The sequence below is a fragment of the Podarcis bocagei genome, assembly GCF_964188305.1.
Source record: "Podarcis bocagei genome assembly, chromosome: 13".
Lineage (NCBI taxonomy): Eukaryota > Metazoa > Chordata > Lepidosauria > Squamata > Lacertidae > Podarcis > Podarcis bocagei.
The window spans coordinates 9,344,695-9,357,697 of record NC_138138.1 but is presented as its reverse complement, the minus strand read 5'-3'; the positions used below and the strand labels follow the sequence as shown (position 1 = coordinate 9,357,697).

The following is a 13,003-nucleotide window of genomic DNA, read 5'->3' as shown; positions in this document are numbered from 1 at the left end:
ATTGATCCTAAGCTGAATAGCTGTCCAGCCCAGCTTCAGGTACCCCACCAAGTGCCCCCCTCCAGAACCCACCACTCTCAACCGACTCTCAACTGCCTCCTCCCCAACATTCAAACTCCCTTTCAAACTCTCCTCCAATCTTCTCTCCCCCCCAGAATTGCACTCTCTCTCTTCCCCCCTCCCTCCCTGCTTGACATTCCCTTGGGAATTCCTCAATTACACAATATTGTTATAGATTTGCGGGGGACATCCCAAACCCTGGAAATTAATAAATGGTACGAATTTGGGATTATTTGGGATGTGAAGGGAGAAATACAAGCTGCAGAAGAATTCCTGGGCTAGCCTATGCAAAAGGACCTGGCCAAGCGAGGGCGGAGAGGGAGGATAAGTCTGTGGGTTGGGCTAGTTTGATGTGAGTGAGAGTCAGTTAAACAGTTGAGTCAAGACTCACCTGACCATAAGACGCACCTAGTTTTTAGAGGGGGAATGCAAGGGAAAAAATTCTTTAAAGGGAGCGCTGAGCAGAGCCTGGGATGCATCCCACAAGCTGCGAGGAGCGTGTGTGCAGTGCTTGCAAGCTTTTCCCCGAGGAGGGAGAAGGGCAGCCTGTCATTGATGGGTTGTCCTTCTCCCTTCTTGGGGAAAAGCCCCCAAGAGCCACACACACGCTCCACACGGCTCTTTAATGGGACCACGGCTCTTGGGGGCTTTTCCGGGAGGTGGGGGAAGGGACAGAAGGGCTAAGCCAGAAGCTAGAACAGCAAGAGGGAGCGCTGCGCAGCAATCCCTCTTGCTGTTCTGGCTTCTAGGATAGCTGCGCAGCCTGCATTCGCTCCATAAGATGCACACACATTTCCCCTTACTTTTTAGGAGGGAAAAGGTGCGTCTGATAGAGCGAAAAATACGGTATCCCATTCTAGAACGAACTCCTGTCTGCGATTGTCTCTGGTTCTTTCAGAAAGAGAGGCTAATTCTGCATATTCTGTAAGTTTGAGTAACCATCTCTAGTAGGAAGTCTGTCATTTTTCCAATATTCACAATAAGCACCCTCACTGCTGCGGTTGCGTACAGAAAAAAAAAAATTCTTAAACCCTAGGGGATATCTGTACCCACAATACTCAAAAGAAATGTTTCTGGGGTTTTTTAGCGAAATTTACTGTCAGGGAACTGACATCAGAGCGAGAGGCGAAGGGGAGGCTCCCAGATTCTGCAGGCGAAGGACCCAGCAGCAGGGGGAGAAACAGCTCGGTAGAGGAGGAAGGAAATCAGCGCAACACCAGGGATAAAGGGGGGCAAATGGGGGAAGCGGAGGGAGAGCTCCGGGATTCTTCTCTGGAGATCAGTGAGGAGAGCACAGGTCCTCCACTACCCACGCCCTCCCTGCGCAGAAGACTCCCGCGCAGTGAGAGGAGGAGGCGACTGGGAGTCAGACAGCTTCTATGCTGGAAAAGGTTTAAGAAACGCCCACAGACAGATTCTGCTAGCGACTGAGGCAGCCACGCGGAGATGGGCTGTGCAGTCAGAACGGTTTAACCAAGGCAATAAAGCCTAGAAAGGCGGCAGTTTAAGCAGGAGTAACTCATACACATTACATTTACCTTTAGCATTATCTTTAGTTCTGAGTAGATGTCATTCCAGAACTCTTTGACCTTCCAGCAGGTCCACCATATGTGAATCATGGGGCCTCCTGTTTTCCCGCATCTCCAACAAACATCTGGTGTGTTTTTATACATCTTAGAGAGTTTATGCGGCGTCAGGTACCACCGGTATAGCATTTTTTGCATATTTTCCTTTATAGAGTAACAGGCAGTAAACCTCCAATTTACCTTCCACAAATTCTCCCATTGGGACATCTGTATACTTTAGCAGTAGCTAAAGTAAGAGATAGCTGCCTTGTGAAGGCTCATGGTCTTAAGGGCCATGCCTTTTTGTTTGAAATAAACCAGGTATTTTAGCACATCGGATCCCCTAGCTGACCCTAGCCTATGGCATGAGCCAAATCCGGCCCTCAACCCCTCAAAAGATGACCAAGCTCTCATGTAAGCCCACACTGTAGAGGGTGCAAGTGCTCTCAATACTCCCTGCGTCACTTCTCTTGTCCAGTTTCCCACAGTTCCTCCGGGAAAGTCTCTGGCAGCTCGGGGGCCTCGGGAGCCAAGTAGTGAAAACGCTCCATCTGAAAATGAGGCAAGGCATCTGCAGTTTCGTTATTGAGGCCTGGGATGAAACTCGCCAAGAAGGAAATGTTACCTTTGAGGCATTCTGTTATGTACTGAGTTGAATAGGATCCAAAATGCAGCAGTCTGATTGGTCCTAGAACAATAGGATCCAGAATGCAGCAGTCTGATTGGTCCTAGAACAATAGGATCCAGAATGCAGCAGTCTGATTGGTCCTAGAACAATAGGATCCAGAATGCAGCAGTCTGATCGGTCCACAGGAGCCACCCAATCCAGCTCCAGGTGGAAGTGAATCCGCAAACTGATTGGCCTCCAGGTGAATCCCGGAATTAGCCAATCACGTGCAGCCCATTGTGTAAATAATGTATATAAAGCAGATACTTGGGGGGGGGGGGGACTTTCATTCCTCCTCACCACTATGAGCTGAATAAAGAGCATGAAATCCACTCTCGACTCCGAGTATATTTCACATTCTAATACAAAGAGCCTTTGTATGATGATCACCCTTTTCTGATTTCACCGACTGCTTGACGATGATTCTTACTACCACTTGATTGTCTGACCAGAAGCACACCCTGGTATTCTTGAGGAGATGGCTCCATATGTGCAGTGCCACTAGAATGGGGGGGGGGGGGACTCAAGGAAGGTCAAATCATGGAATGTCAAGATGCTGGCCAAGGCTGGATACACCAGCCCATACAGAGAATGATCTGAGTTTTTTTTTATCTTGTGGACCTTTAAAAACAACCTTTTAGAACTGTAGATATACGAAGAGCCTTGTTACAAAAGGAGTATAAATTAATATTTCAATTAGGAACCTTATATCCAAAGGGTTTGAATACTGAATTCGATCTGGGATGCTATGTATGAGTTAACATGTATACTGATGTTTGGTTGTAACAAAAAAGTGATGCTGCACCTTTAACCATGTAATCATGTGATGACTGAATCAATCAAATACAATGCAGGTGTATATTGTATTTAACTGCTTGTTAAGAGTCTGAACACTAGCTGTGCCAGTGAATATTTTCTTTATCCTGAGCAAACCATTTTGCATGACTGGGTAAGGTATAGTATGAGACTGATATTTTCTATTTTTTTTGAGAGGCAGATTGTCAGCAAAGAGAAAAAGTAAGCTATTAATTGGAGTCATCGAAGAGGCCCTGTCATATGGAGGGTAGATTGTCAGCAGCAGTGAGGGCAAAATACTAATATTTAATATAAATAATTAATAGCACATTCCTACTTAATATGAGCTTATTTGGCAACATTCATGATTATTTGATATGTTTGGTATAAACATGTACCGTGTGTTCCATTATGAAATATATCTTACTCATTCTTTTTTTTTTTAAAAAAAAGCTTCCTATGATTATTATTTCATTATCTTGTAATTTTATTCCACCTGCTTTTATGACTGTTTTAATTATTACGTTTAGCTGTATGGATATGTTTTAATGCATCCTGATGTTATTTGATTGTGGCTTGGCATTTTATCCATTCACAACTTTTGTAAACTGCCCAGATGACTCTGTTGATATGCAGTATAAAAGTGTTCCAAATAAATAAATAAATAGAGAGATAGAGGTATGGAAATATATAGATGTGCGCACGCGCGCACACACACACTCTTACCTGTGGTTAGCAATCTCAAATAGCAACAACAACTATGACAGAAGACTGACCACAATGTATGGTTGGCTGGCTAATAAAAAAATGGAATTACCTAACCCCAGTCGACCTCAAGCAGACTAATGCTTACTATTTGTGGTTGGCAGTTGGTAATAATGGGTGGAACTGAACAACAGGCTAACACAGTTTTTTCATCTGTGTTAAGGTCCATCTGCAAAGCAGAAGCCCTTTCTCCCATCTCCTCCCCCTGTGAATTGTTATGGGAGTTCTCCTGACCCTCTAGAGCAGATTCGGAGAGGCGTGGACGCCATCCCTGGGAAGGAGATGGGGAAGTGTTCCATTGCAGTAGTGGGATTTCCTGTGTTGGCTTCCACTGAATCTGGCTCCAAAGAGCAATTCATTTTATAAGAAAGTTAAGGTCTCAAATATAGAATAAAGGTAAAGGGACCCCTGACCATTAGGTCCAGTTGTGGCCGATTCTGGGGTTGCGGCGCTCATCTCGCTTTATTGGCCGAGGGAGCCGGCATACAGCTTCTGGGTCATGTGGCCTGCATGACTAAGCCGCTTCTGGCGAACCAGAGCAGCACACGGAAACGCTGTTTACCTTCCCGCTGGACTGGTACCTATTTATCTACTTTCACTTTGACGTGCTTTCGAACTGCTAGGTGAGCAGGAGCTGGGCTCGAGCAACGGGAGCTCACCCCGTCGCGGGGATTCGAACCGCCGACCTTCTGATCAGCAAGTCCTAGGCTCTGTGGTTTAACCCACAGCGCCACCCGCATCCCTATCAAATATAGAGTAACTATTCATAAATACACACCTATCTAAATATGTAAACCATGTGTCTGAAATAATATACAGGAGAGCAATCCTGAAGCCATTTGGAGTCTCCCAGTGACCTCAAATATTCCTCTGCAGTAAGAGAGGCAAATGGGGAAAGCCTTCCCATTGTCTTTTCACTTACAAATCCTGTCCTAAGGGCCTATTTGCATATAAATAGGGTGAGCCTGTGACCTGCATTCAGGAACTAAAGTATTAAAGAATGGCCAAGCTGCCCAGGTAATGCAACTAGCGACCATTATCAGGTATCCTGGCAAACAGGATTTTTGTTGTAGACGCCCCCTATGATGTATATATGTATCGCTCCTTGGAAGGAGGGAAGGGAAATCTGTTGCAGCAGAAAAATAAAGATCTGCCTTGCTTTCCACTGGATCCTACCACCATACATTCTTCTCTGACCGATCATGGACTTACGGGAGTCCCATGGGGAGTTGGGCAGCAAAAGCCAAACCCCAATTTTTACATCATACTGGAGTCAGAAGGCTGGCTAATATGCCCACAATGTTTGGGTGGCAATAATAGTAGTACAGTGGTACCTCGGTTTACGAATTTAATCCGTTCCTGAAGTCCGTTCTTAAACCAAATCCATTCTTAAACCGAGGCACGCTTTCCCTAATGAGGCCTTCCGCTGCCGGTGCCCTTCCACCCTTCAGCTTCCGCTTGTAGACTGAGGTAAAGTTTGCAAACCGGAACACTACTTCCAGCTTTGTGGAGTTCATAAACGGAATAGTTCATAAACAGGGCTGTTCGTATACCGAGGTACCACTGTATTTTTCTGCAATGAGAAGAGAATAAAATTGTGTACCACGCAACTAGGTTGTTGTATCGCTTGCTGGCTGGTGGCTGCTTAAGCAGTTGGAAACGATAAATAATAATGTCAGAAAAAACATAATTGTGGAGCTGATTGCCTATGATAATACAGTACTGGACTGTGTGCAGTGTATTCACAACACAACACAGTGCTAACACAGACAGACAAGGAATTCTGAACGCAGCTGTAAAAAACACGTCACAAACTTTACCTAAACACTAAGAGCCAAAAGAGTTTTCTGTTGCATTTAGGCCGCATATTTATTTATTTAAATCTATTTAAAAGCATTTATAAACTTCTTAATTTTTTAAAAAAAATCTCCAAGTAGTGTGTAACATAGAAACAAGATCATTAAAGCAAAAAATACAACAACAACAAAACAGTAAAACAGTAGCATAAAAAGTATTTAAAATGGGAATTCAAACAAATAAAATCAGGGTCTGATCTGTTGGGCCATGGAAAGATATGTCTTTATAATACTTTAGAGATTTCCTCCATTGATAAGCTTGGTGATTCTTAGGGATAGTGCCAATTTCCCATACTATCATTTACCGTTTCTGGTGCAATGGAACACCATGACGGAAGTGAGAGCACACAGAAATGGTGTTTACCTTCCCATCACAGTGGTACCTATTTATCTACTTGCACTGGTGTGCTTTCAAACTGCTAGGTTGGCTGGAGCCGGGACAGAGCACTGGGAGCTCACTCTGTTGCAGGAATTCGAACCGCCGGCCTTCTGATTGGCAAGCCCAAGAGGCTCAGTGGTTTAGACCACAGCACCACCCGTGTCCCCTAAAAGGTTAGGATAAAACTCTCACTACATTTTGCTTCCTGCAGGTCCCAACCTTTTCATACGATCACACATTTGGCATTTTCTTAAAGTACTGTACAATCTTCTTCTTATTTTATTACCTTCCCCTGCACCCTAAGGTCCCAGTGGAGGTTACAACACTTCAAAACACAACATTTAAGAGAGCCAGTGTGGTGTAGTGGTTAAGAGCGGTAGTCTCGTAATCTGGGGAACTGGGTTCGCTTCCCCGCTCCTCCACATGCAGCTGCTGGGTGACCTTGGGCCAGTCACACTTCTTTGAAGTCTCTCAGCCCCACTCACCTCACAGAGTGTTTGTTGTGGGGGAGGAAGGGAAGGGAGAATTTTAGCCGCTTTGAGACTCCTTAGGGTAGTGATAAAGCAGGATATCAAATCCAAACTCTTCTTCTTCTTCTAAAAAGAACTTTTTAAAGTCACAAAGAATACAATCGCAAAAAGTCAGGCAAAAAAACTGTACTTCTCATGTGTCAATGATTGTTTACATTCTCCAAAGGCAAACCTATCAACACGTAGGGCTTGAACTACCTGGAACTAAAGCTGCTTTGAACATAGTAGATATATTCATGCACAGAATATGCATCCTCTTTCTCTCTCTCAAAGTTTTGAGCTCTCAACTATTTCCACTTGTCTTTCTCTTAGCAGTGTTCATTATGCCCCTCCAGTTCCCTTTTTCTTCTGCTGGTGGTTTTCTCTCTTCGGAGCTTTCGTTTGAACAGGGTTGAAAAGAAGGGACAGAAAACATGTAGAAAGTTACCTTCTGCATTTAGTAGATAAGGGAACCACGGAGCTTATGAGAATGGCCCCAGTGTGACCACAGTCATTCCTCTGTTTCTTGCAATGGTTAACTGCTGGCACTGAGCTGCAAAATGTCATAGGGTAACATTTCCATGCTAAGAGAATTCTCTCCCGCAGGGTTACAAACAGATTATCTCAGGAACGTTGTCAAGCTTTTAACTAAATTATATGCAGGCATGATAATTAGAGGTACATATTGGTCTGCTTATATTCTGCCTTCTAGGAAGCTCAGAAATGCGTGCCTTAGCCTCTCTGGACCTATGTGGTTTGTGATGTGTGACATGACTGTGGTCTTTCAGATGGTTGTTCCTCCTCCTGTTTATGCAATCCCACGGAGCCAGCAAAACCAGAGGGTCCAACCCTTGTGGGTTGCCGTACATCAGGACCCACATGCAGCCTTACAAATCTTTCTATTTGGCAGTTGGGGTTCTTCCCACACTCCTTACTGGCTCTGCTTTGTCATGTGATTTTGCCCGTCCAGAATGCATCCTCATAGAATCATAGAGTTGGAGGGGACCCTGAGGGTCATGTCGACCAACCCCTTACAGTGCAGGAGCCTCAACACGTGGCTCCCCATCCAATTTGAAACCATACCAGACCCTGCTTAGCTTTGCAAATGTGCTAGCAGTTTTATTGCTGTGCCACTAGTAAACTTGAATTCTGATAATGCTTCTTGCTTGCCTGGATGGAGAACAGAGAAGGGGGCAGCCTGAGAGAAAGATATAGTTAATGTGCATACAATGCTGTGCTGAAATATACCGTATTTTTCATCCTATAAGGCGCACCGGCCCATAGGACGCACCTCGTTTTTTTTTTTGGGGGGGGAAATGAATAAAAAAAAAATTACCCCCCCCCTGCCGCGGCTGCCGCCCCAAGCCTTGCGCACACCTGCCCGAAGCATGGGGCACCCTCCGGAGGGCTCCCCGTGCTTCGGGCGACAGGCTTCCACCCCAAGCCTCGCGCGCTCGGCGGGACCTCCTGCCAGGCGTGCAAGGCTTGCGGACACTCGCCGGGGCTGCAGGCTGCTGCCCGCAAGCCTTGTTAGCCCGCGGGAACTCCCGCCGGGCTTGCAAGGCTTGCGGATAGCTTCCTGAAACCTGGAGAGTGAGAGGGGTCGGTGCGCACTGATGCCTCTCGCTCTCCAGGCTTCAGCGAAAGCCTGCATTCGCCCCATAGGACGCACACACATTTCCCCTTCATTTTTGGAGGGGAAAAAGTGTGTCCTATGGGGCGAAAAATACGGTACTCTGAGTCCTGTAGTGATTTCATGCTCTTTATTGCAGCTTGTAAAGCAGTGATTGATTCCCCCCCCCCCCCAAACCTCAGGCTTTTATATACGTTATTTACACAACGAGTCCCGTCTGATTGGCTGATTCTGCTTCCCTCCTGGAGCCTGATTGGTCTTTTCCTGCTGGCCAATCAGTTGTTGCATTCTAGGATCCTACTTGCCTATTGTTCTAGGATCCAAGTTTGGCCCCTCTGTCCTCCCACCCTACACCCCTGTTTTACCTCTGAACACACTTCCCCAAAATTTGCACCAAGGTTCTCATCTGAGCAAATTTCAGCTCACCTCTTTTTTAAAAAAAATAAATATTTGTTATTGATTTTCTTTCTTGCAACAAATATCCATCATCATTACTAAACATTCACTTTCCAATTTCCCCCCTCCCTGTTAACTTCCCTCAACCTCCATTTCTGGTTTGTTACACCAAATGGTACAATCTACTGTTTATATATGATACTGTTTTCCCATTGTTATATTTCTTGTTCTCTGTAAATAAAATTCTAAATGTTTATTTAAATCCTGCCAGTGAGTCCATTTTTTTTCTTGTTTCTGTAAATATATTGTAAAGAGTTCCCATTCTTTTTCGAAGTCACTATTGTCCTTTTCACGCAACTTGTCTGTTAATTTTGCTAACTCTGCATAGTTCGTCTACTTTTCTTGCCATTGTTCTTTAGATGGTACTTCTCCGATCTTCCAGTTTTGTACTATTAACATTCTAATTTTGTACTATTAACATTCTTTGCATACATAAATAATGTCCGTTTTTCTTTCGGCAGCTTCTGGTTTTTTAACACTTGTTATTCTAAACATTGTTTTCAATTCATTGTATATAATTTCCAATTATTTTTTAAAATAAACTTGCAATCCCACCACATATAGTAAAATGTACCTTCCCCTTCTTTACATCTCCAACAGTTCTTTTGTTCTGTTTTATACATTTTTGCCAATTTTACTGTTGTGGTATACCACCTATACATAATTTTCATATGATTCTCTTCTAACAATATGCAGTCTGTGAAAGTGGAAAGTGAACTTTCAGCTCACCTCTAATGAGATACAAAATGGTGGGTAAGATTTTTGGCCAGTTCACATGAGTCACGAATAGGGATGGGTGGCTATGCCAATTTTGATTTTCTCAGTTTCTCGTTTTTCTGGTCTTAAATTTAGTTCTTCACATTTCTGCAGCAATCTGCAATGTATCTGGGTTTTTTTTATTTCTAAAAAATACTTATGTAAATTTGTCAGCATCCTAATAAGCACATTTTGTATGTCATCTGCCTAATAGAATCTTTTTATGTAAAGGAATTTCCCCTAATATAATGCAGTTTTGTATGTTTTCACTAATTATATGCCTTTTGATGAACCTTTTACCCTAGTCAGTGTATGCATTTTTTACATGTTTCTTGGATGAAGAACTGCACTGCCACATTTGGAGAGGTGAATTTTGAAGGATGGTTTTCTTTTGGTTTGCATACTGTTTTGGAAAGTGGAGATTTGGTAGGTTCTGGTTTAAGCGTCCTGTGAGTTTGGCAGGGCACATTAGGCTGAATATATTTGTAGCATTCTTTCCCGTGTAATTTCTACCACTCTAATGCTATTCTAGGGATGCGGGTGGGTTAAACCACAAAGCCTATGACTTGCCGATCAGAAGGTCGGCGGTTCGAATCCCCGCGACGGGGTGAGCTCCCGTTGCTCAGTCCCTGCTCCTGCCAACCTAGCAGTTCGAAAGCATGCCAGTGCAAGTAGATAAATAGGTACCGCTCCGGCGGGAAGGTAAACGGCGTTTCTGTGCGCTGCTCTGGTTTGCCAGAAGCGGCTTAGTCATGCTGGCCACATGACCCGGAAGCTGTACGCCGGCTCCCTTGGCCAATAAAGCGAGATGAGCGCCGCAACCCCAGAGTTGGCCATGACTGGACCTAATGGTCAGGGGTCCCTTTACCCTTTAATGCTATTCTGCACACTTGGGTGGAAACACTATTATGTTCCACTTGTCCCAGAGTCTAAAGGCTGTGCCTCCTGTATTCAGAAGGAATGCTTTGAAGCAGATGTTTTACATTGCACCAGTGAATGAAATATATTTTCATCTGTAGTCTAGTTCTTGGCCTTCACTTAAACTCTAGATGGTGCTGCTGCTCCAGAAAAGCCTCACTTGCAGTTTGTCCCTGGGAAATCCATTAACTGAAGTGAAAAGAAGAAAATCCTCGAGTTTGTATGCAGCAGAAGTCAGAGGTCAAGGCTGTTACAAGCTTTTTACTTGAGGTTAATTTTCTTCTTCTTATCATTCCGTGAACTTGTCTGCAACATTTATGGTTTTGCATTTGAAGTTGACCTTAGTTGTCTCCATTTAATGTGCAATACATTAGAATCTGAGCGGTAAACAAGGAAAAAAATCTATTAACAATATTGAAAGCTCTGCAACAGCTGCATACGGAAAGATCTAACTCTGAAATGTTCATTTTTTTTGTTTTAAAATATTGGCTTTGATTCACAGCTGACTTGTAAATTTTAATACTTCATTTTGCTGGAAATGATTCTCATTACATTTGCAAGTAACCTTCAAAATTTGGTGGCTCCATCAGAGTGCTTTGTACAAAGTAACCTCTGTAGCTGTACAAAGGAACCAGGTGTTAGCAAATTCTCTTTTCATTGCCTCTCGCTCTATGTGGTCCTTTGGTAAAAAAAATAAAAATAAAAACTTGTCTTTAGCAAAATTAGCTGTGTACCTTTTACACAGAGACCAAACATCCTATTTTTGTGGAAATGATTTTGTTGCCGACAATTATCACAGAAGGAACCAAAGCACAATCAGCAATGCTATTGCAGATTTCAGCAGCGGGGAGAGAGAGTCCATAGCAAGAGGCCGAGGCAAGATTTGATCCTGGAACTTTCTGCCTCGTAGCTGACCTCCTTTACTGTTGCACAACAACAATTCACAACCATATAACACCTACATTGGCTCCCAATATGTTTCTGAGCACAATTCAAAGTGTTGGTGCTGACCTTTAAAGCCCTAAACGGCCTCGGTCCAGTATACCTGAAGGAGCGTCTCCACCCCCATCGTTCTACCCGGACACTGAGGTCTAGCACCGAGGGCCTTCTGGCGGTTACCTCACTGCGAGAAGCCAAGTTACAGGGAACCAGGCAGAGGGCCTTCTCGGTAGTGGCACCCTCCCTGAGGAATGCCGTCCCACTAGATGTCAAAGAGAACAACAACTACCAGACTTTTAGAAGACATCTGAAGGCGGCCCTGTTTAGGGAGGCTTTTAATGTTTGATGTAGTACAGTATTTTAATATTTTTTTTGGAAGCCGCCCAAGAGTGGCTGGGGAAGCCCAGCCAGATGGGCAGGATATAAATAATAAATAATAATAATAATAATAATAATAATAATAATAATAATAATAATTATTATTATTATTATTATTATTATTATTATTATTATTATTATTATTTTAAAATTGTGAATCAATAGATTATACGAAAGCAAGCTTTAAAGAGCAGAGATTGACAATGTTTCACAAATCATGCTTGACCCCATCCCAAAATGAGCTTATTTAAAGCCAAACTGAGTTCACCACCAGCTTTCTTCAACACTCCTTTCTTTTTAAACAACACTTAACTGCTAAAGGCTAACCGGCCCTGGTGCCCCTTGGTAAATGCAAATTTCCTAAAAGTTCCTGTTTATTTCAGAGTAGTCTGATAAAAACAATCAGTCACCAGGTGTGTCCTGGCTTATAGTGTTATGTACTGAAGTTCCCACCCTGGACCAGCAGGGAGATACTGTAGATAGTTTCCACTCAGGTCCACATATGCAAATAAGGGCTTGAAAGTGACGTTCAGTGATTGGATAGTTACAGAAAGTGGTTACTGCTGCGTTGTAGTGGAGCTCTATATAAGCAGGCTGGCTGAACCCTTCAGTTCAGTTCTGTTCTGGCCTGTGAATAAACAAGAGCTGTTTGAAGAATCGCTGTGTCGTCTGATATGTTCACCCACAACTTAACATGTAGTCCCTCCCAGACCCAGGCTATATATCCTACAACCACACCCTAGGTCACACCTGATAGGCTAGTTCAAACTTCCCTTCTGGAGCCGGATTGGATGGCTCCACTGCCAAGCTGCTACCTTTTAGAATCTTCCTTGCCTATTATTCTAGGATCCCAACTCCAGACAACACCCCACCCCTCTAAGTTCCACTCGCTCCCAGGAGGTTAGCATTTGTAGCTCTTGAGATATGCCAGCCGCCTACTTAATGTGTTGCGGCCTGGGTTGTCCCTCAGTTGGGGATTCCGGTTCTACTTTTGGGGCTGCTGGCTGCGCCGGGGCCATTTGGTCTGACACCGCCGGCTCGCTGACAGCCAGGTCGCTCAGTTGCAACTCTGGGTCCTGTGATTGCTCAACCCCAGGTGTCACCTCTATATTTACCAGCCCTGCCCCTTCGTCCTGTCCTACAGGCCTCCCAGCCCCACTGTTTCCTTGGCCAGCACTTTGGGTTTGAGAGATATGGAGAGATGGTTCAAGAAGAAGAAGAAGAAGAGTTTGGATTTGATATCCCTCTTTATCACTACCCAAAGGAGTCTCAAAGCGGCTAACATTCTCCTTTCCCTTCCTCCCCAACAACAAACACTCTGTGAGGT

The 13,003-nt window shown here is 44.1% G+C and overlaps 1 long non-coding RNA gene across 1 annotated transcript in view; it reads right to left on the bottom strand.

The window, feature by feature from the left end:
- Positions 1-11,666, bottom strand: part of LOC308571473 — a 351,060-nt gene extending 339,394 nt beyond the window's left edge. The window contains exon 1 of the long non-coding RNA XR_014001470.1: positions 11,423-11,666. This is a non-coding gene — a long non-coding RNA (uncharacterized lncRNA). The remainder of the gene's footprint in view (positions 1-11,422) is intronic.
- Between the last annotated feature and the right edge of the window lie 1,337 nt (positions 11,667-13,003).